Raw genomic sequence first — 26,087 nt, 5'->3', positions numbered from 1 at the left:
TGAACCAATGCATCTTTCCAGGACTAAGAACTCTGTGTGTAAAATGAGGGTGTGTGTACTGTATAGTGATCTCCAAGTTTAATACCAACTAGAACATATGATACTCAAAAATTACATGTCTACTGAGACATGCAATTCAATTCAATCTGTGATTTATTCATAATTAACTGATACCAACTTAAATTACATGTATGTTTTTAATACAAAGAATTTTAACCTAAGACATTTAATCTAAAGAACAAATTAAATAAGTATTGGCATTAAAATTTTTAAAGAAGCATTTTATTTAAGATTCTGGTTCCCCCATTAATTAACTGGAAACATTTGTTTCTCAAATTATTTTGGAGATACCAAAAGTTAGATTTCTATTTTCTTCTGATTTTCACTATGCTGTTTCCTTTTTTCAGGTTTTGTCTTTATGTTTTATTTTGTTTTGAATTTACGTCACATCTTTCACCACTTTTACCTTTATGGAGAAAATTTAACACATTAACCTTAGGGGGAGAAAGTAAATAGCCAGTTACCCCTGAAAAGAGACTGAATGGGCTATTAAAACAGGCCTTCCTGTTCTCTATTTTGGGGTTCTTTTATATCACACAGAAAGCTTGGCTCTCCAGGCTAAGAAAAATGCTTATATTTTAATGCAGAACTTTCACAGTAATTCGGGTTTATTAGCCTAATCTTGCAGCACCACTGCAGAGGGCCTGGCTGCTGGCAGAGTCCGGCAGGGAAGGTGAGGGAAGGACACAGGCAGACTGGCTCACAAACTGCGGCTCTGCGCAAGGATGCTTGTACTTCCAGCCCTAATTATCTCCTGGGGGGCAAGGCTTTCCAGTTAGCAGAAGAAAACCTCAAGGCCAAATTAAAAAAAAAAAAAAAAACTGACACCAAGTGAAATAAAACCAAATCTTCCCCCAAATGAATGTTATTAGATTCTAATTCATCCTATCCTCCTATTGCTTTATTTTAAAAAATAAATTATTATTCAATTAATATAATGCATCTTACTCTTCCTTAACTCTGAATTACATAAATGTCACCAGGTCTTGGCACAGTGTCTGGAATATTAGCTGAGTATAAATATTTTTGCATTCATAAATGTAAAAAGATATTAAAGGGGACTTTGCCTGAGTTGGAATGATAAGTGAAAACAAAAGGTGTTAGGTAATTCCACATCCTAAGAACACATTCATGCAGGACTTGTTAACAGGGAGCCCAAAACATTCTGTAGAACTGTAGTCAACGCATCCCAAGTAATCAGTGCAGGAAATGTGATGGCTCTGAAAAGCATTTACTGAGAAATAAAATTCCTACAAAAGATCTTTCTGGGTGTTAGGGGTCCTGTTCCTTAATGCAAAACAGGTAGGGAGATTCAGTGGAAAGGACAAGCTTAAAACTCGAAGAAAAGATAAAGTTTGATTTATTTGTGGTTGGGTTGTTAAAAACTTAAAATGACACTTTTTAAATAATAATAATAGTGAGAAAAATCTGTGATTCCCATCTGAAATATCCAGGGGTAGGGAAGGGAAGAGATATCTTTTCCTATTTGAAAAATAGTGTACTGAAAATGAGCAGGACATCGTAAGGCCTTCCTAGGGACAGACAGCTCCCCTCCTCATGTCCCCCACCTCCTAGTTTGGAGAAGAGCTTTAGCATCCTAGGCCTTGCCCTAATTCCAAGCAAATTTAAACAGAGAAGTGAGAAAATGCAGAAACAAAGGAAAACATTCAAGCAAGACAGAATAGTAAGAGTTTAGTCATAAAACAAAGTTAAGGACCTTTAGTTTCTTTCAAGGGCTATAGGTAATATCCTGAATTACATCTTTGAGTTGTTTTGCAGATACTAAAACCCCCACCAGGTGGAGGACATTAACTGCATGCTGACCACCAGTAGACCCTAGATGGGTTGGAACCAGAAGGTTGATGATTGAGATTCCCGAAACATCATCCTGTTTCCTCACCACCAACCAATCAGAGAATTGTGCATGATCTGATCACACATCCTGAGATGCTCTCCCTCACACTCTTTTTTAAAAACCCTTGCCTGAAAGCAAGGTTTCCTCTGTCTATAAAGACATTTCATTTTGTATAACTCCTTGGAGGGCCCTTCTAGCTGCTAGAAGGGATACTCCCTGATACATGAATCACCTCATGAAGCCAATTATATCTTCAAATTTATTTGCTGGAATTTTTTGTTCTTTAACAAAAATCATATCTGATGTGAAGAATTCAAGATTCATATAGGTCTAAAACACAATATCAGCCTTGAGGAATAGGCATATAAAAAAGTAAATTGTGTATTCCAGATTAAGGAAGGGGCTGTTTTATTTCCAGAGATCCCGTCACAAAACAAAATCCCTTCTCTGGTGACCTCTTTAATGAAGTTTCAAGCACAAATGTACTCAAGTGCCCTGGGGAAAAAAATGCTACATTACCTATTCCTCCAGAGGGGAAGAGAAGGAATTTAAATTCTTTCTCAGTAACCCGGGTGTGTATTTTTACAAGGACTTATATTAATTCAGGCTGTTTCTTTTCTGCAGGTTGAAAAAAAAGATTAAATACAATCTTAGCAACATATTTATAGCTGAAAATACCTACTTTCAAAATACTAAAGCTAAGACCTTTTCTTTGCCTGTAAAATGTTAATATTTTTAAAAGGACATGAATAAATATAAATAAAAAACATTCTAATAGCAGCAGCCTTTTGTTAGAAACTAGGTTTTTCCAAAATGATGATCAAATTTGTGTCAAAACCGTTTTTGAATGTTAAATATACCTAAAGTAAGGCAAAACCATTAAAAGTCAGGTTCATAGGTTTGGGATATCATTTAACTAAAACATAAATTAAACCTACATACGTTTTAAGATGAATTTCTTAGGTACTTGCTTGGAGGCATATTTAAAGTGAATGCTTTAACTCAAGTCCTATTTTAAAAACCCTTAAATATTTTTTTGTTGTTGTTCATTTGTTGAAATGAGCAATGAAGCTCATTTTAAGTAAAGGATAAAAATATATAAGCCTGAATTTCAAAAAATATCACTATCATTAGTTTTCTTATCCTCTTGATCATGTAATTAGTTTGTAGTTTACTAATTGGTACCCCCAACATCTACCATGATAATAACAACTAGATTTTTTTAAGCCTTACCATATGCTAAGGACTTTTTGCTTTACATGTACTGATATATTCACCTTCAGAGAAAACTTATGAGGTAGTTATTAATACCATTCTTTTTTGAAAGAGGAGAAAATTGGGGCTCAAAGATATTAACCAGTTCACCAGAGATCACACAGCTACCAAGTGAAAGAACAAGGATTTGAGCCCAGGTAGCCTGGTTTCTGATGGGTTTTTATCACAATCATATTGTGAGGGTCACCTAATCGCACCTAAAATCATTGCCTGATTCTCTTATATAACATAAGCATCCCGAAAATCATGGAATTTTATCTGAGCTTGATGATATGTTGAATTATCTATTAGACTAACAGACTAATCTATTAGTCTAATACTAATTATCTATTAGTATTAGACTACTACTATTAGTAGTCCTACTGAGAATAGAGCAATCTTCTATGGATTAATATGAGTCTTGTGCTTCCAAAATTATTATGGCCTAGAAACTGCAAAATTCTCCTGCTATGGAAAATTTAACAAAGATTGATACAATAACTCAAAATGCTCTCTCAAATAACTAGATGACCTTGCAGAAAGTAAAGGAAAAAGCTCAAGTTGGACATAATCAGGGAACAAGGATCATGAATTTAAGCTAGCACTACTGGCATGTCCTGCCTGCCACCTGCTGCACATGGTAGGGTGTCACTTCAGGACCTTGCTTCAGACATGAAAGATCCCCCATCCATTAAACCATTGCTGCCTCTGTCACTGACTCTGGGCTCTTTCTTTGGTCTTGAGGCTGGGCAGGTACAGAGTTTTCAGGCCTGTATGTGTGAGGTGGGGCTGGGGGTGGCAGGGTCGGGTAGCCCAATGAATGACTACAACAGAAAAAGCAACCCTATAGAGGCAAACAGTAAAGCTAATGAAGTATCATGTTTAACTCGGCTTTGGCACTAAGTAGAGACTTTTTGTAAATAAAACCTTCATTTAGACTATGTAGTCAAAGGCTAGCTTTCAAATATTTTGTGTCTGAATCTACCATATGTATTCAGTTTAAAATGCATAAGTCAAGAACTGCAATTTATATTGGACCTAGGTCTATTTACATGCAATCCATAATTCTCCCTGGAAAAATCTATACCCAACACACAAGTCAACAAATATCAGCTCTCAATAAAAAATCATGCCAAACACAAAGGAAAACAAGTTACCACAAATGAGAATAAAAAGAAACAATAATATCAGAATTATAAAAAATCAGGTGCTGAAAATGTTTAAAAATGAACACTAAAGAGATAAGCTTAAAAAATTTAAGGAAATGAGAAAGAATTGAAAATATACTAGGAAAAAAGACTACCAGAGTATAGAGGAGGACATTAGATATATTTAATAAAGAATTAGAGAGAAATTATTGGAAAAAATAAATATTATGAAAATTAACAGTTTAATGAGGTGTTGAGCAGTGGTTTGAAAGAGCTGAAGAGAGTTGATAAATGGGAGAAAGATCAGAAGAAATCACACAAAATGCTGCAGAGATAAAGCAATAAAAAATATGAAAGAAAATGTAAGAGGCATGGAGGATAGAGTGACAAGATCCAAAATACATTTTACATAGATACCAGGATAAAATAATTTCTAAAAAATATATCAAAGCAATATTTAGAGAGGTAATATCTGAGTTTTCTAGTATTGAGTAAAATGATAAATATGACATTTGGGAAACAAAGATTTCCAAACAACGTACATTAGAAGAATTCCTATCTAAACAAATCATGGCAAAACTGCAACGTACCAAGATCTTAAGAGCAGCCATTAAAAAAAAAAAATTAGAAAAGGCATGATGATTAGAATGACAAATTCTAAAGAGACGTAATGTAGCAATAAAGAGTTAATTATATCTTCAAAATTCAGAGAGAAAATGTATCTAATTTTACTGGTTACTCAGGAAATCTGTTTTCAAGAATGAAAGCAAGTAAAGACATTTTCAGATAAATAAAAACTCTCATAAAGAGCTTCTGAATGACCCAATAGAAGAAACAAAATAAGTCCAGAAAGTAGATCTGAAATGGAAAGCATACTGGTGAGCAAAGAGAATAATCATGCCTGTACATTTAAAGATAAATCAATGGTGTAAAAAATAGTAATAATTAGATTTGGCTTATAACAAGCCTGACTTAAACTATCAGATAACAATTGCCTATAATGTTTCAAGTATCCAGGTTCCTGAATGTCATTCTCTTCTCTTAAGCCCTTTCCTTTCTTTCACTGATTCTAGCTCTAGTTTTCTGCCTGCCAATTTGTTCGGTTTGTTTGTTTGTTTCTGCCTCAGAGAGAAAAGGGAATACTTAGAGTTAAAGCCATCCTACATCCTTATATTACTCCAGTGGTATGCAAAGAGGTTGGCCTTATTAAATATCCATTTAAATTTGAGGGTAACTACTAAAAGAATATAAACCCTCAAATGGAGTAGAGAGAAAAACGCAAGCACTTTAGAAAAAAAGCCATGCAAGAAAAAAATAAAAAATAAAAAGGAATCACTCTGAGGGAAAAAGAAGTAAAACATGACAAATAGAACAGTGTAAAAAATGAAAGTGTCAAAATTAATTTGTCAGTAATTTCAATAAATGTCCCACACAATACCAAATAACCATGCCTTTAACAAGACCTCGTCTCTCTCTCTCGATCCCTCAATCAATCTTTCTCTCTCAGGCGCACACACACACAGACACACAGACACACACACACACACACACACACACTGTGGCTAATGGGATGTAAGGAGAGCATTTTAAGTGCCCTTGAAGGAAGAAGATGGGCTTTTTCATTTTTTCCTTCTCCTTTCTGGCTGAAAGGAGAATATGATGTTTGGAGCTTCAGTAGCCCTTTTGAACTATGAGGTGGAAGCAATAAGCTGAAGATGACAAAGCAAGAAGATAGAAGATATCTGGTTTTCTCGCAACATGGAGCCCCATACCAGTCCTGGGCTGCCTCCTTTCAGGTTTTGTTTTTGTAGGTTGTGATCTACCTTTGAGAAGGAGGCCTGCACTCTCTTCAGAAGTGTGCGCAAGACCATTTGGACAGGGAATACCACAGTCCCAAAGACCTAGAACATGGTCTAGAAAGGAGTAGCACTCCTGGTGGACATGTCTCCTTTTCTAGAAGAAAAACACTGCTAGAGGAAATCCAGAGCAGACCCTCTAAAGAAGGGTGTCCCAGGACAAATATATGGTACTTGGGCCTAAAGGAGTGCTAAGAGCCCTCACATACTTGTAATGAAGGATAAATGAGATAACATAAGGAAAGTACATAGCTCAATACGCAACACAGAAGAAGCACGCAATGACAATAACAAATAGTAACAACTGGGGGCCAGGTATTGTGCTGAGTGCAGAGCCAAGACTGACTCCTGAACGCTGTTGCCATTAGCTAAGTCCTTTCTCCTCCTCTTCTAGTGCTCCTTGCTCTAGCTTGTCCTGTCAACATTTTCGTTACTGTTCAAGCCTAGGAGAGAACTGTTTCAGATTCTCCTAAGAGTACAGTCTCTCATAGGACAACAGGGTAATGAAACTGCAGGAAATGTCCACCTGTGCAAAACATTTAACCTATTCCAAACTGAAGCTCCTCTATGCTAGGCCTCACATGGCAGAGTCTCACAGCTCTTCAAAACCAATAAATGAGTGTAAATTCTCAATTCAGCTCTAGACTTAACTACAGGAAAATATGATTAACTACAGTAAAATATGAGGATCAACAATGAAAAAAAACATCTATGAACCTTTGTCCTACAAATTCAATCAGGGACAAATCCTCAGGCTAAACCCTTAGATCAAACTGGAGCTTTCTGAAATTTCAATTTGGGAAGGATGGCTCTTGCCAGTCGCTTTTAAGTCCAGTCAGCCAGCTAATTAAATTTCCAGTTCCCAAAATGTTTCCAATAAACAGAATCCAAAATAATAATACACTTTTATATTTCCTCAGCAATTTACAGCAAAACACATTTATAACCATCTTTCATGGCAAACAGTGGTTTTATAAGTCTAATATCTTCATGCAACAGTAACCCACTGAAATTATTTTACCACTTGTAGTGTTTTTGCAAGGATTTATAGATGCTATAAAAGAGTTATCTTTATAGAATTTTCCACCAACAAATATTTCTCAATCTCCTCGTGGGAAGAATATTGTAGATAGGAGCTAATTTCATCCAACTTTTGACAAATAATCAATTCTTATCAAATGGGAGCTAATTTCATCTAACTTCTGACAAATAATCAATTCCTTTCCGTATAATCTTTACAATTATTGTAATATTTACTCAGGGACTCAATTCATGGTGAAATTTGAAATCAACAAAGGGCATGATATTGTCTTTTGGGAAGCCATTTCAGCTCACTGGAAAGGTCATAAATTCCCCATAGCTAGAGCTTCAGAGAGTGAATTATTGCATTGGATGGCATGTGGGATTCCTCACTAGAGTAACAATGATTAAAGCTACAGTGACTCAATCTTGGGAATTTACCAGACCTATTGTCCTCCAGATTCTTGGAATGTTAGAACTGGAGACCACCTTGAGGATCCCTCACCTAGCAGTTCTCAACTCTCATGGCATATTAGAACCACCTCAAGAGCTCCAGGAGCATCTCAGAGCAGTTAAATTAAAATATCTGGGAATAGTGACTAAACCTTGGTATATATTTAAAGCCCTCCATATGATTCTAATGTGCAGGCAAGTTAATATTTAATTGTCTTTTAGCCAAATCCCTCAATTTACACAAGAGGAGATTTACTGATTCTAGGAATCAGTAGATGGTACAGGTTCATTCTCTTCTTTCTTCTGTCATTTAGGCAATGGTTCTGTGTCCAGAAATTAAAAGCTCTCAATCAGCTCAATACATCTGTATCCTGAAGAGGCAACTTTTAGGATCTTCTCAGATTCCACTATATAAATTACCTCATGTTTTAACTAAGCATGGGGTCAGGCTTGTGAGAACTACATTACAAGTCAGCATGCATAGATTTAGAATATTAGGAGATCCATGAATTAAATAGAAAGTTATTCTAGGGAGCCTCTAAAATCCCTTTTCAGTCTGTTTTTGTTTAATTTTTAAGATTCAGCTCCTTTCAGAGTGACCTGATAGGGACCACAATTTAGCAGTGACAGAGATCCCAGTCTTCCTCTTACCCTTGGAGGGATAGATTCAGCCCTTGCTCATCTTGTCTGTATTGTGTGCTTTCAGTGAACGAATCACATTAATGGGTATAATCTTTACACTAAAAGAGCATAAAATATCACTGAGTATATAAAACGAATGAAAGTAAGTTAACTGAACTGTTTCAAATTTACTGTAGGTGCTCAAAATAGTTTAGAGTGATCGAGTGGATGATTGGTTACAACTACTGCTTTTCTAATAGTTCAACATTTAATGATTCAGGTAATTTAAGAAGTGTCATTGGGTTGTGACATTATACTTTTCACTGCCCCACCCAACAAGTTTCAATCTCTAACTCTTCTTGATTAGAAGCCTGCTTTCTGGACATGATGGAGTAGGATATCAAAGCATTCTGCTGCACCATCTCCTCTTTTGTTAGTTTACCACAATGTCAAGTTGTAGAAATGAAACAAAACTTGGATTTCATGGATTAAGCCCTCTTTTTCCTCTGACAGACAGAAGAGATGCCCCAAGGGAGAAAAGCCTCTTTTTTCACTCTAGAATTCTATCAAAGCAACCTATCACTGTTCTGTGGCTAGTAGCCCACAAGTCACCTTCTATTCTTTTTGGTTGGAAACACACACTGTCTGTCAAGTAGGTACCCTCCAAGAACATTTATGCTGCTCCAGGAAGTGTCTGCATCACCATGACCATTCTACAGAAGAATGTTTCATATGGGAATTTCGACATGATGATTGTGTAGCAGTTCTATCAACATCTATAGAGAAACTACCCTACTGACTGCTGGAAAATGCCTCAGGTAGTCTTGAAGCCTGGGCTTTTAGGGGTAGGGAATGCAAGAGAGAAGATACTCCAAGAAACTGGTCCTGGGAAAGTAGCTTTTGATTCACCCTTTTGGTTATCACTCAAAGATGCCTTGGGTTGTAAACAAATAGTTGAACCTTATGGGTAGATAGGTTCTTGCCAATTTTCATAATAGTTAGAAGGAGCCACCAGGGTAGAATATTCAGAACAAATAATGACAAAGGAATTTCTTCAATGACCTGGAAATCCTCATTCCCAAAAGAATGAGAGGCATCTGTGAAAGCACTTGAAATCCAGAAATATATATAAAGGGAAAAATTCTGTAGAATCCCACTTATAGCCATGTTCAGACAAACGTGTATATCCTGCATTTGCATTTGTTGCCTCTGTTGATGACTTTCTATCAATTCTTTACTGCCCTTTTGAAAACTGTGATACACATAAACAAATTGCAGAAGTTAATTCACTTCAGAAACTGATTTCCTTTCCTGAAAATTACATGAATAACTGTATATTTGTTCATTTGCTATTCAGCAATCATTTATTAAGACCCAGCATTACAATACTGACATTAGCACTAGATTTGCAAGCTGCATACCTTTGCTTGATTAACCTTTCTTCCTAAAACGCTAGTTTTTTTTTTCATTTTGTTACTTACTTAAAGCATCTTTATTTACTACAGGGAAGAGTCAAATTCAGCTTGGACCAATCTGTCTTGGTCAATATTTCTAACTGTGAGTCCTGTCATCACACTTCGTGAAACACATTTCCTCATTAATCCATCTTGCTTTGTTCATTTCTCTATTCATATTTTCATCATCATTGCTCTCTGAAATGCCTTACCCTTCTCTGTCCACTATCCAATCTCTCTTCATCCCTCAGTGCCAGGTCGGACATCCACCTTCTCTACATAGTTTATTTGACTATCCAAGCAATCCAAATTTCTTCTTTGAGAATGAAATAATGCCATCTGCAGCAACATGGATGGACCTGGAGATTATCATACTAAGTGAAGTAAGTTGGACAGAGAAAGACAAATATCATATGGTATCACTTATATGCAGAATCTAAAAAATATGATAATGAACTTATCTACAAAACAGAAACAAACTCACAGACTTAGAGAATGAATTTCTGTTATATCCGATATAATTACCTCTTCATGTCCTAAGGAAGACATTTTCTCTTGGAGATTTTCATTTAGTACATCTTTAAAAAACCTTGTGTTAAACTTGCCTCCATCTTTTTCTTGGGTAAGGACAACCCAGAAATGACCCTTTTGTGTCTATGATGTTGCTGTTCACAGCTTTTCCTGATAGGCCTAGTACAATCTTGAGAACAGGGTTGCTGTATGCTGAAGGTCAGACAGTAGCTCCTAGCTTTGCCAATCTTAGGTAGTTCTGTTGTCTATTTTTTATTGGTGTACCATGTTTGATTTGTCTGTGATACCCTTGGAGTTTTTCTGAGAAATGAAGTAATGAAACATCAACTTATTAAAATACATTTTAAGCCTAAAAAATAAATAAATTAATTAATTAAAAGTTTTTTTAAGAAGATATACTGTACAGCACAGGGAAATATAGCCACTGTTTTGCAATAAGTTTAAATGGAGTATGATCTATAAAAATACAGAATCACTATGTTGTATACCTGAAACTAATATTGTAAATCAACTAAACTTCAATAAAAAAAGAAATGAAATTATGAAAAAAACACAAAATTCTTCCTTGAATTTCCATGGCACACTTTATCTATTTTACTCTTTTGACATTGTTACAATTTAATTGTGAAACATCCTACAGATCACATCATTCTACCATGTGATGGCAATTTTGTGACCCAGACTCTAAGAGCTATAGAAGTGTCAAGAAGCGGAAGATCAATGAAAGACGTTTATGTTCCCATTTGTTTGAAGCACAGTTTAAAGCAGATGTTTCTAGATGTAAAATGCAGTGCTTCTTTGAACTGGGAAGTTGTGCCAAGGACATTTTTGGCAAGAAGCAGAGAAGTGATGAGCTTCCGGTGAGTATTTCTAACTCCCTCTTAATGGAGGCAGAAGTGAAAGGCAGCAGCTGTTTATCATGCTTTATTGAGACTGCATATTTCATCATAAACGCTGAAATGATTAATTCAAAACACTGCATTGAGTATGTTTTCTGGAAACTGATGAATATACAAATAGGATTTTAGAGGAGGTGATACTCTTCAGAGTAATGGAAGAGGAATTTTATTGTCTACCAATATATAGCTATCTAGAAGGTCTTGTACAGATGTAGATATTTAAGACATTACTGATGTCTGAGGGTAACATCATCATTGACCTACATCCCATAAACTACTGCTTTTCAAATCGTAATGTGCACACAAGTCACCTGAGGATCTTGATAAAAACAAGGATTCTAACTGAGAAGTCCTAGGATGAAGCCTACATTCTGCATTTCCAATAAACTCACAGGTGATGCAGACCCCATCTTGAGGAACAAGACCGTGCACCACCTTTCTCCCACTGACATGGAGTGAAGATTCCTCACCTCTCACTAACCTGAGAACAACCACTGCTATAGCTAGGAAGGTGCTGCCACATGTCAAGGTCAAAAAGGTGTGCTTCTATAGTACAAAATCTCTTTCAATGCATTTCCTTGGGAACTGGTATTACAGATGATGGGTATGTGTAGTTGAATAATTTAGTCCATTTTATTTATTCTTTCAACATTTATTGAGTGTTGTCTGTGTGAGGCATAAAAAGGAAGATAAACAGAATCAGTTTCTAGGTTATGATGTTAGCTTATTTCACCTGCTGGGTTGTAACTCAAGAATCCACAGCATTGTAGAGGTATGTGAACATCAAGATATCAAATGTTTCTTAGAGTAAAACAATGAGTAACATACTTCATCTACATCATTTGTGGTTTAATAAGGAATCAGTTGCTGATGCCAGGAACAATACCTGCCCCTCCCCCTCAAAGGAAAGGAAAAAAACCTGGAAAAGAAATTCAAGGACTATTGGTAATAACTGTATTTGTAATGAAAAAATTTTTCATTATAAATCCTAATCAGAAAAGTCCTGGAAACCCCAAGCCCCCCAATTTTTTTCCCATTCCCTTGCAAAATTTTAGTGTTGCTCATTCATTCACTCATTTATTCTCTGGTTCAACCAACATTGACTACATGCCAGATATTTTTATGGGTTCTGGAAAGATCACGGTGAATGAGAAACGATTCCTGACTATATGGAGCTTATGTAACACTGAGAACGATACAAAATATTAATAAATGAATAAAGAAATAGACAAGAAAGTATCTGAGAGGTGAATAAGTAACACAGGGTTAAGTGACAGTGGCTGAGGAGCTTATGTCAGAGGACACACTGCATTGCCCACTGTCTCCAGGACAGACCTTCCACGTGATACCTCACTTTCTCAGTGAGAGTTGTCTGCCCACTGAGGGCATTCTTCTAGAGCCTGGGGGATGATTTTTACCCATCTCTTTTTGTTAAAGAATTTTAATCCCAGTCTCCTGAACAACTAAAATTTTCATAACCGTTTCCTTCATGCCATCGTCAAGTAAGTAGACTCATAGCAACAGCCTAAAAAATAGTTATGCAGCTAGTATTTTCTCCTTCCCCTAACAGCTCACTATATCCATAATACAAGATGATTGGTTTCGTGTGATAAATGGAATACAGACTCCTATGGAAACATAAATAAGGCCAATGGCAGAGTTTCCTAAGGGAATCAAATCGGGATTGTAAAGACAGGACACTGACCTTGAAGCGAGATAGACCAACAGGCTTTCCATAAGCAAGATGACAGAAACATTCTGGACCTCAGGAAGTTGTGGACAAAGGCTTCAAAAAGAAGGGAAATTAGCATTTGATGGATATACTAGTGTATCGGTGGTGTTGCTTATATGATTATATAAGCCTAATACAGGAACCCATCTTCCACATATAACAATGCTGTTCGCCAACAGATAATGAGATCCAAGATTCAAAGAACTTGGAACAGATTATATTGGTAATTGTCCAGATAACATGAATAGATTCTAGAAGGGAAGAAGAATCACAGGCATGAGGGCAGGTCTGTGGCTCCTCAGAGATTGATGACCAGTAAAAATGCTATCTATTCAAATGTGTTCAGCTCTATTGCATAGGTTCCTACTGCCTTGCTCCTTGGAAGCCCATTTCAGACTTCCTACCAGATTTACTTCAGAAATCTGGCTCTCACTCTGGTCCCTACTCTGCCTTGGTATGTTATGCAGGTGGCATAGTATCTGATCTTACTAATTCAGCTCACTCTGTACACCACACTATCTGAATATTCCACTATGTCTGCCCATTGCCTTTCCTATCCATGTCTTTCCTTTAACCATTAAAAGTGACTCACATTGTAACAAAACTGGAGATACAGTGGTAAGTTGGAGACAGCATACATGTGAATTGACGTAGCTCTTAAGTAGATGTTTAGAGTGTTAATAATCTATATACTTTCTTATTCTCTTGAGCATAATTCAGAGAATCAAGAACCATTTATTTATACTTGAACTTTCCATTCCCTAAAGGCATTTGGGTATTTTTTAAATTTGATTTAAATTAATGGATTTGTAATAAAATGATGGCTGTCCTCTCTATGAAAGGAACTGCTCCTATATTTCAAATTCATATATAAATATTCAGAAAATGCATCTCTGTAGTTAAATAAGATTTTCCCATAGAAAACATTTACTAATTCACTTCAGATTTTTTTAAATTTAACAATAATGGCCCTTACTACTGGCCAAAAGCTGTTATTTTCCACATAAAGTTTTCTTTGTTTGAATATTGCCTGTGTATAAATAGAAAAGAACTTAGAATATATAATTTATGAGAATAATTTAGAGATTCTTTTTTGTACAGAATGTCATTAGTTTTATTAGTTTTAAATTGATGGATATGTTGGGACTTCCCCAGAGGTCCAGTGGTTAAGAATCCGTGCTTCTACTGCCTAGGGGTGCAGGTTCAATCCCTTGTCAGGACTAAGATCCCACATGCTGCTGCGGTACAGCAAAAAAAAAAGAATTAATTAATTAATTAATATGTAAGTTTGTTTTATATTATCTACATTAAATATGACTTTAGCAAGATCAATAAATATTAGTGTCTAAGATATAATACCTGTCCTACCTACCTCAAAGATAGACTCAAGTATATTCATTTATTTGCCATTTAACAAATATGTATTGAGCAATGATTATGCACCAGGCACTGTGATAGACTAATTTTGTCACAGAACCATATAAACTTGAATGAATCCTTTATAAAATAATTGAAATTCCATTCTAATTGAGCAGCCAATATTCCCCTAACTTTCAATGTGACCTTTCAAAGTAGGTATTATTCAAGTTTTGCCAACTATGAAAAAGAAATTCAGAAAGATCAGGATGCTTGCCCACAGTTATACAGTTCATAAATATCAGAAGTTCCCTTGGGTTGGTTTGAACCCAAGTTTTTCTCTTTCCAAGACCACTGCTCTTCCTACTTCACTCCACAACCCCATGCACTTTCATCCATGTGACTATTTTAACTCATCAGTAGAAGAAGATTTTTGATTATTATCCTAACCGCCCTCTGCACTGAACCTTGCCGTTTCAAACTTGGTCTTCCCAATAACCCTGAAAAAGTCGGTATAGTCACTGCACTTGATATTAAACCTCTTCATCATACTTATTTTATTGAAGTTTAATAATCTACTGCCTCGTGTCAGCCTCTTGCTTCTTGAAGCCAAGGACCATGTCTTACTTATTTTTGTATCCTTCTACCTAGAATAATGCCAGGCACGCAAAGGTGCTCTGTAAGTTGAATTGAAATAAATGTTTCTGGAATTATTTCCTCATCCACATTCACAATAATAATGCAAAGTTATAGTAAAAGCTTGTACTTATGTCCAATATTTTCCTGTGTAAGAAATTTGTATCTAACCTGACAGAGATTTCCGTCAAAATGAGTAAAATAAAATTAAGACATCTGTGTTTGATGGAATGGGCCTCAGATATGATGATATATTGACAGACCTTTGAAAACTGCAGAGTATTTGCAAATATGAAGTACTATGATTATGTCTGAAAGATACAGTACAATCCTGTCAAAGATCATTTCACTTTGTTTTCAGGCACTGCAACATTATTGTCTGTCACATGCATTCTGCACTAGGCTATCATTTGTTGTACATTAGAGATAGCTCTTAAACTATTAACCTCAGAACAATCTGGTACAATGGCAAATCTTTTTAAAACAATTAAATTCAAGCAAATCAAAAGGCAGAAATGACAGTAACCAAATGAGCAAAAGGCAAGATTAAATTTTGCCACAAATTATAAGCAGACTGATGTATTGCTTTTCTCTTCTGGAGAAAATGCCCTCCCTCATTACCACATTCTAGCACACTTAACCACTCATGCTTACCTTACTTGGCAACTTGCCTTCTTCATGCTTCCGAAAACTATTTATCTCCTTTGTAGAATCCCATAATATCTTTTCTCAACAACCAACTATCTCAGGGAAATAGAAGAGTTATAGCTCCTTCACACCGTTAATATTTCATTTCTTTCTCATTAGTAAGATTAAGCCCATAGTGTCAGTCTGTGTTCTTAGTTGCAATCAAGAAGAACCAATTACAGCTGATTTAAGCAGAAGAGAAATTTGTTTAAAGGGTATTAGGTAGTTCACAAATTACCCAGAAGGGTGGGCCATATCTGGGTATATTCAGACAGTAATATTGCTCAAAATTAGGCCGCAGAGCTCAACTCAAGAAGAGAATACTGCAGCTCAACGCCTCCAACTTGCACAACTAATGCCACTAGCATGAGACACAGGATGCTGTCACAAGCACTGGTGCCACCACTGATCCTCATCTTCTTCTCTGGTTCTACCTCCTTAAGAGTACATTGCATCTGAATGGCTGAGCTTTAACTCATGCATTCATATCATAGCTGCAAACAAATCCAGGAAAGCAAGCATCTGGCTTTTATGTCTGACTCTCACTAAAGCCCACTGGGGTTCCAAGGCTGGGCTGCCATAAAGAAAGACAGACTGGTTCTCTCTCAGGAAAAGCCCCAGATGATCGTTTATCAGAGGAGTAGAGAGTGAGTGATTAAGATAAAACTTTAAACAATCTCAGTTAGGAGGATACAAGGTAGCTTTTTGTTCCCAAATCTCCTAATTATCAAAATAACCAGATGCAGCAATTTTTTTTAAGTGATAGCCCAGAATCCCTCCTAAGACCTTCTGATTTGTCACATTTTGGATGAAACTCAGGAATCTTTATAATCAGCCCAGATAAGAGAAGTGATTTAGAAAGGTTAGAACATGTTTTTTTTTTTTTTTTTTGTATGTGGGCCTCTCACCACTGTGGCGTCTCCCGCTGTGGAGCACAGGCCCTGGACGCGCAGGCTCAGCAGCCATGGCTCACGGGCCCAGCCACTCGCGGCATGTGGGATCTTCCCGGACCGGGGCACGAACCCGTGTCCCCTGCATCGGCAGGTGGACTCTCAACCACTGCGCCACCAGGGAAGCCCAGAATATGTTTTTAAAAGGAGCTCCGACCCACATTCATAGCAGCATCATTCACAGTAGCCAAAAGATGGAAGCAACCCAAGTGTCCATTGATGGATGAATGGATAAACAAAATGTGGTATATACATACAATAAAATATATTCAGCCTTAAAAGGAAAGGAAATTCTGACATTTGCTACAACATTAATAAACCTGTGGACATTACATTTAAAGAAATAAGCCAGTCACAAAGACAAATGCTGTATGATTTTACTTATATAAGGTATCTAGAATAGTCAAATTCATAGACACAAAAAGTAAAATGGTGATTGCCTGGGGCAGTGAAAAATGGGGAGTTGTTTAATGGGTATAGAATTTAAGTTTTACAAGATGAAAAAGTTCTGGAGCTTGGTTGCACAACAGTGTGAATATACTTAACACTCCGGAACTCTACACTAAAAAATGGTTAAGATGGTAAATTTTATGTTATGTGTATTTTACCACAATTTAAAAATGTTTTAAAGGGAACTCCAGTGATGAAATAATTTTTTGATTCACACTTTTGCTGTGAAACATCGCTGTGAAAATATGATACTCTCTATATAATAACCAGTTGTTATCACAGACAAATTGAAAGAAATTATTTTTTAATTGTCAATATGGCCTGTCTCTCACCCAGCAGTAGACCCCAAGGGAGTTGTTCAGTCTTAGGGTTTATCCTTCAAAGGGGAGATGTGAATGCAGTTCAAGTTAATAAGATTCTGGATCAAATATGCATAATTAGAGGAAAATTCTCTGATCTGAATTGTCAAAAAGATCCTCAGAGTGCACACAAAGCTAAAGTATAAGAATGCATGAATAACCTTATGGTTTATTATTAACTTTATTCAACATTACATCTCACAGATATAATTTCTTTTCTCAGGTTAAAAAATAAAACTCTGAGCCTTGGTATTGACTCACTCTCAAGATCCAGCAGCATCTTACAGAAAAAGCTTTGTCCTGTAATTTATCAGTACCTCTCTGGGAGCTCCCAGAATATTTATAGCTTGGTGATTCATAGTTCCCAAGCTTTGAGTCTGCACTGGGTAGTCAGTTGATTCGTTAGTCTGTGTCACACTATCCCAGATGAACTAAACTAAACCGAGTTATTAGCATATGAAGCAAAACGAGAGAGAAAATAATCTCTGGAAACTCATCAAACATAATCCTGGGCATACATGATTATGGAAATTGCTACCTTGATGACTGAAAAATTCACATCTCGAATAAAAATATTAAATTATTTCAATTATAAGAACAAATAGAGAAATCACATGGTTGTGAAAGTTGGCCGCATATGCAGGGATGCCATTGTGCAATTAATAAACCATAAAAATTCATGACAGTTTTCATAATATCACATGGAAAATAGGTTTTTACTTAATTTAGTTTACTTACTTATACAGGAAATTGAGGATGTATTTTCAGGAACTTTTATTTTTTTTAATTCTCAGAAGCCCAAGAAAATAAAATAAAAATGAACAATTACCCTTAATTTCTGCACTCAGAACTTTTGGAAGCACTATTAATTTAATTCAATAAACCGTTATTTGCCTACATATAAAGCACTGACTGCACAAATAATTAATGTTAAGTTACTTTCCCCAAGGGTTTTGTCATTAGAAGAAGAGGCATACCAGAATCCGTCAAACTTGGCTGTACATTAAAATTGCCTGGGAGCAGCAAAAAAAAGAAAAAAAGGAGATGCCTAATCCCCAACCCTAGAAGTTTTTATTTAATTTATCTGAGTACTAGAATATTTTTAATTCCCCAGATGATGATAATATGCAGAATAATATAAGCAGTTCTCAACAAAGCTTGGTTCAAAATAGGGCGCTTCCAGATCAATGGGATTGATTATATACACTCAGCTTTTGCCCCTCCTTCCTAATATTTTTATGGAATGACAGAAAAGATGTATTTTAAAAAGAGCAGTGCTGAAAAAGATAAAAGAGGATGTCATGGGAAGACCAGACTTTTAGTAGAATTTCTAGAAAACAAATAAAATCATTTTATTGTAGATAACAGAGTAGAGGAAATCACAGCCCAAAACAGAGCAGAGAGAATCAGAGTCAGAGCAGTTTTTCCCTAGGTTGTCTCAGAAAAGCTCTTGGGTTGGAGTCAAGAGATAGAAGGAACATGTAAAGATAATAGTTGTGCTTTGTTTTCAAATGCATCCAGAACAACATGACAGTGTTCCTGTGCTTCCCTGTGTGTAGAGAGGATGAAGTCTCCCATTTAAAGTGTAAGGAAGGATTTAGAAGTGTTCCAACTGGGAGTGTCAGCATCTGAGACCCAAGGACTGGACTTCAGTGTACTCTGCACCTCATCACGTGCAAAGGGGGGGATGTAAACAAACAAACCAACAAAGGCAGGGAGCCCTATATGAATGAAATAAACCAAAATATTCTCCATGCAGAGTAAGATGCTCCTTATTTTGGCAAATATAGGAATCTCCAAACTGTCTGCTCACACAGCCTATGTGGAAGCAAGGCTGTTGGCATGAATGATCCTTACATCCTAACGACCACAGTTAACTGCTGCACTGGAGGGAGACACCTCCAGAGGAAAATGACTTACAAAAGCACTAAGAAAACCTACGACTCCTACAAGTATTCATCAACCTGGCCCTTAATGCATAACTATGAATGGACAGCTAAAGATGATCAGACAGAAAGAAAACTAGTATCATAAAACAGAAGGACCAAAATGAATAAACCAAACAAACAATCTTGAGAGAAACAGTTTATCTAGGTAATAAGAGAATTTCCAAAAGGCTTATTTGGTATATATAGGATTATATGAAAGGAATAGAAACAGGGTGCTATAAATACAAATGTCTCATGAAAAAAAAAGAGCTTCGGCCATCTTGAGAAGACACCACCACCAGGCCACAGCTGGACCAGAGCACCTGCCCCAATGCTGGAGTTCCCACAAAGTGAGAGGGGAGGAAATGGAGAGGAAAATGGAAGAATCTTATCGGATGTTTTATATATAAAAACTGGGATCCTTTGTTTTATGACTGTAATGAACTTTAATCAAAATCACTGCTAATATTTAGAAATATTACTGAAAAATTCTATTTCTATGTATAGGTGGATCTCCACTCAGCATCATCTCTAGACCATAGCAAATCCTAAGGATTACCTGAGACCCACCCTTTGAAGTCCTGAATTCCTACAGAATTGCTGTAGCTGACTCTTTCTTTTTTCTTGAGAAACTTGTTATTCTTACTTTCTTTTACACTACCTCCCTGATTTTCCTTCTATTTATAGCTACTCCTCCTCAGTCTTTTTCCCTAAAGAAGAGATTGCTGTCATTTATCTTGATAGCCTCTAAATATTTTTTGAGTTGTTAAAAGGAAGTTAAATCTGTTTTCTTTTAAATAATTGGTATTTTTATTTTTGACTTTTAATATGCTCTACATCAACACAAGCCTTATTGCTTTATCCATATTTTATGCATTATTTTAATACTGAATTATCAGATTTCTTCTAACAGTAGGACATTAGCATTTTAACTATTTTCTTAAACATGATTTCATTTTATGTGATGGTCAATATTTTTTCTGAAAAACTCATATGTAAAATTTGACATTTAGTTGGTACTGGTGGGATAAGATGAAAAAGTTCAAAGATTTTACAAAAATTTACTATGCTGGAAAAATTAAACTGATGAATTCATTCCCTATATTGAGATGTAGTAGAGAGTTTGTGCTATTTTTTGTAAAAGATGAACAAAAATTATAAGTAGTCTTTAGTCATTATTTTATCATTAGTAACTGGATTGTTAAAGAAACAGCTATAATTTATTAAGTATTTATTTTATTCCAGATACTGTACTAAGAGCTTTAAACATGTGTCAATTGATACCACTACAATTCTATAGGTATGTGCTAACGTCCCTATTTTACAAATGTGCCTGTGAAGGAAGTTAAATAGAAGCCTTAAATATCAACATAGCACTTACTGCTCCAGGTGTTTTTCATTTAGACATGGCATACCTATTGAAGTGGATTAAATTAATTATTAATCAACTGAAGAATAATAATATTAGGCACATACAGTAAAGGAGCATCACGCTAAATGCAGCGGAGGAAAATAGGAAATTAAAATATAGACCCTAACCTTGAGGCATTTGCTATCTTACAGAGGAAACAAGATATAAAATTATTCTATTTAATGAATTCTTCTACATTTTTTCATTGATCAGATATTAAGTTCTGTATACTTCACAGTTTCTTTTGTTTCATTTTCAAGAATAAACATGAGAAATCATGAAAGTATAATTAATAATGAATAACACATACTAATACTTGCTTGTAAAAAGAACATAGCTTTCATATCTTCAAAAATGCTAACAATAAATATTTGATAAGATGAATACTAAATAACAGTATTATCTGACTCTCTGGCCACTTCATATATAAAAAGAATGCTAGGACTAATAATTTTGACAAATATAACCTAAGTTGAGCTTTTCAAGGACTATCAAAATCATAAGGTTTGTTGTTAAAACAACAGTGTTTTTAACACACACTTTGATAGTCTCGTTATTCATAGCACATACCATTCAATTTAATTGATTTGAACTGAAACATCTGCTATCTAATTGCCTCATAGCCAGTGGGATTTATGTAAATAAATGAATATCAGAGATAGAAAGACTACTAATGTGAAGTCTATGTTTCATTAAAAATGTCTACTTGCTCACTCACAAAAATTAGATATATTAAAATGTGAGCATATAAGAAACAGCCTACTTTTAAGATTTCCACTCCTTACCAAGATGGAGTAACATGGGACAGATTTATCCTCCTGCCCCAAACATCAACACAGTAGACAAAATATACAAAACAAAGGTTTTCAAAACACTGGACATCAGGCAATAAGAGAATGATAACTGAGAGATAAATAAACAAGGTGAATCCTCTCTTTGCCCCAGTTTATTGCCTGGAGGAGGATGCATGTCATGGCACAAGAGAGGAATGAACCAGAAAGAGTCCATGGCTTGAGGGGATATAAAGAGGAGAGTGAGGAGATCAAGGTTGATAAAAGAGTTCCCAGTACAGAGTACCAGAGAGGAGAGTTGAAGACAGAATACTCCAGAGATCTGAAAGTTTCTCCTTGACTCATTAGCTGAACAATGATCAGCAGATGCACAATAGAAAACAACTTGGGACTGGGAAAAGAAATGCATGGAAAAATTAAAGGCAACAATTCTTTGAGCTCACACAGGGCTGAAAAAATACATGCTATCCCCACCAACCACAGTGGAAATACTAGTAATTCACAGGGTATCAGGCAGAGTACTGAGAAAATTTTTGCCACAGTTGTGGGGTAAAATTAGCCACAGACTAAATTCTGCCCTGGTCCTGCCCTACAGGATTTAAAGGCAATAATCCAGACCCGAACTGCAAGAAATGTTAAAGGAATTCCTTCAGGCAGAAGGAAATTAATACCAGACAAAAATAGGGATCTACAGAAAGGGATGATTTTGCTTTTCATTATAGGTCACATTTTTCTGCCTTGCATGCCTTGGGATTTTACATTAGATGATGGACACTGCAAACTCTACCTTGTTGGGTGGCTTGATTTTTTTTTTTTTTGGTCTTCCTATAAATATTCTTGAGTCTTTTTCTGGAATATGTGTTGGAAACTGTTTGATCCTTTCAGGCTTTTCCTTCAGCATATACTAAACATCCACAAAAACAACAGCAGAAAATTCATCCTAAAAAAAAATTTCTCCACTGGTGTTTCAAAGCATGGCCAATTTGTCCCTCATGTAGTATTTTGCCAAATATCTATTTGAAATTATCTGATACCAGCAGACAGCCATCAGAACTTTGTTAGATCATATTCTCATGGATCTTGCAACTTGACAATTCCTATCTGATCTTTTCAGAATTGGAAAGCAAATTTTGTGCACCTGTGATGGAATCCTTGAATTCCTTCATGGATTCTGTTCTGTGAAACATCTTTGCACAAAGACTTTAGTCATGAATAATATAGATAGGATCCAAAAAATTTTTAATGAAAATTTGGTACTGGAATTTCTAAAATATTTGTTTTGTGATGGACATTTCTCAAACTACAGAAGCACAATCATCAGGTCTCCTTTATCAGTATGGGTATTGGAATATGACAAAAGAGAAGGTTAATATATTTCAATATATATTGAACTACATACGAGATGATGAGATGTTTAATGTAAATGTATTCAAAGCTACAGTTGCTCTGAGGAAAGGAGGATAATTCTTCACTACTGGTCCAAGGGATAGCTATAGTAGGCAATGTGTCTTTAGGATGTATGATGTTGTTTATATATACACGTATAAAGAAAGGTTTGTGAAATTCTAAGAAGAATCCGTCTGGACTCTACGTGTGCCATGTTGCTGATACCTAAAACATGTCCTAATCTTTGCATAAACATAAAAACAAAAGTTTATGATATTCTGAGAAGAATCAATGTACATTTTTATAGCTCTTTTTTATTTACTCTGTTCTCTAATTGTTATTGTGGAGTTTTTGCTCATTATGATTCTTTAGTAATAGCTGATTTTTGAATAATACATAGTGTGAGTATTAAAATGCCTAGGTTGGTTATAATAGAAATTGGTTTATAGAAATTTAAGGGATTTCTAAAAATTCTCTGACACTCATTTTATCTGGAAATTCCATGTCTAAACTAGGTCACCACATATAAAGATTAAAAGGTTTATATCACAGAGAATAAAGAAGTTTCCTTTGATAATGTTCACAAATTAACAGTTACATAATGATATATTGAGAGTGACTAAGGAGTGTCATAAATTGTTAATATTTTGAGTGTTTTCTGAAAACCAAGGCAAATAGAGTTCCTTTCAAGCATTTACTATTTTTTAAACTTTCATGTTTCACATTTTTAATATCTTTCTTTACTTCTAGCATAATCAGATAATTTTATTTCATCCAAAGAAGCATAATTTAGTTTTCATTTCTAAATGGTTTATATGCTAAATCTCTTTGAAATGTTCAGCCACATTTGGAGGTTTTATAAGTGGGCAATTCCTCTTTCCAATTTATATTTTCTGCTTCCCTTCTTTTAGGTTTGTGAACATTTACAAATAGAGGACACGGATCCCTTCATACTGCTCTTGACTACTCCAGGATACTGTCTGAAGATGTTCTAAATCTATTTTCTTTTCTTCGCACAAATTTGAAAAAACTCTTCTGAGGTGTTTCTGCATACAGCATTGGTACCAAGTCTGTTTCCCTGGAATCATATCCCTGCCCTTCCCTCAAATAGAAACCAATTACTCTTAACTAAGTTTCAGGAGGACGCTGCAAAGAGAAAGAAACAAGAACTAGTTAGAACCAAGCATACCCAAGATGGCGGAAGATCTGACTTCCAGTAGACCTTGAAACTCATTATACACTCATTGTAGTGCATTAGCATGCTAAATGACACACCCAGCATCACCATACTAGTTGACTTTTGCCATGACAACAACCAGAAAAGCCCAAACAAGGACTGAAAAGGAGAGTTGCATCAGTTTCAGGTCCAAACCACACCCCTATTCTCAGTCAAGTCATGAATGTTCCTCTCACTCTTTCCAATTCCCTCCCTTTTACCTCGACCCCCCTATATATTTGATATCTCCACCCAAATTGAGCAGAAAAGTTGATTTGCAAACTAGTTTCCCACTTCTTCATTCTTTGGCCATTGAATAAAACTTGTGCTGTCCCAGTCTCAGTATCAGTTTTGTTATTAGTGCGTGAACCTATCAGAGAATGAACGTCTCTGGCTGAGACAAAGGGTCTTGGCCTGGGCTAGGACCCCGGCAAAGGTCTGGTCAACTGATTTGGTAACAGCATTACGCTGAAGATTTTCTATTTTTTTCTTGCATCACAAGGCCATCTTTGAATTACACACAGGTTATTTGAATCATTTCCTAGTCTTTCCCATCCTGATGCTTATAACTTATTTTCTATAAGAGGGATTGACAATTAAGTGAAATTATTGGTACAGATCTGATTGTCCAGAAAAATAAGTATTTAACAGAATCATGAATTCTGCAGCACATTTCTGTTTCTCTTTCAGAGGTTAAAAAATCCATAATCATATCTCTTAACATGGATCTAGACTGGGGTATAAAAATAACCTATGCAAGGAACTATAGCCATTACCTTATAATAACTTTTAATGGAGTATAATCTGTAAAAATACTGAATCACTATGCTGTACGCCTAAAACTAATATAATATTGTAAATCAATTATACTTCAATTGAAAAAAATCACAATTTTAGCTTCTAGCCATGAAGTAAAAAGGACTGGATTTACCTTCCTGCTGTAAACATACAGAAAACAAAAAACAAAACCAAACATTAACAGAAGGTATCTTAAAACAGAGATCCCTGAGAGAAGGGAAACAGGCGAGGTAGTCTTATAATTGGTCTGGCTTGTGCCTGGGCACAATTTCAAGAACACGAACAGGCATAAACCCAAAAGAAAGCCAGCAATCTCACAGAGGTGAGGAATCTAAATAGGGAAGAGAAAAGGCTGAGACAGCTGGAGTTGTATGGGGCAGAGTTCTGGAAAAGAAGGAGCTATGCAGAAAAAGAACTTCAGAAATCTGAAAAAAGGATCCATTACCTCTTTGGTAAGTACTCAGATATGCAAGTATAGAGTCCAATTCCATGAGTCTTGATAAATAAAAGTATCTGTAAGGTCAAAATTCCCAGACCTCACACAATGCAAGCTCTAAGAAAATACTGTGAACACAAGCCAGCCAGAATGAAGAGCTTCTGATGATCCTTTAGCATATTCTGAATTGTTATCAGAGAGGACAGTATGTAAGTAACCAGGGCAAACTATCATTCCAATGAAATCCATTCCAAACGTGCCCTTGCAAAGCTTTAAAAAAGCCACAAAGGATGAAACTGATCTGCAAGTAACTTACCTACCATTGAAGGATCACAGGGAACTTCTTTGAATGATGAAAAAATGTTCTATGTGTTGATGGTGGTGGGAGTTACCTGGCTGTATACATTTCTCAAAACTCTTCAAAATATACACTAAATCGAGATGCATTTTGTTTTATGTAAATTTTACCTTGATAAAGTTTATTTTCACAACAACCACCAAAAAAACCCTTAATTCGAAGTTTTCTATGTGATATAGAAAACTCACAATCCCCAAAATAAGAAATGTGAGTGTGTACATGTTCATTCTGTATTTCAGTCCACCAAGCAGTATATACAATGTTATATTTATTTATGTTTGATAATTTGATTTAATATATTGAGATGACACAATTGAGAAAGCTCTAGGCTAACACTGAGGATCCCTCAGTTAGATTCCAGTTTTGCCTGCTACTGGATATAGGATTTTTTTTTTTTTTTTTTTTTGCATTACGCGGGCCTCTCTCTGCTGTGGCCTCTCCC

Source organism: Mesoplodon bidens, assembly GCF_964165515.1.
Source record: "Mesoplodon bidens genome assembly, chromosome: 10".
In the NCBI taxonomy this organism is placed as follows: Eukaryota; Metazoa; Chordata; class Mammalia; order Artiodactyla; family Ziphiidae; genus Mesoplodon; species Mesoplodon bidens.
This window is presented reverse-complemented; position numbering follows the sequence as displayed.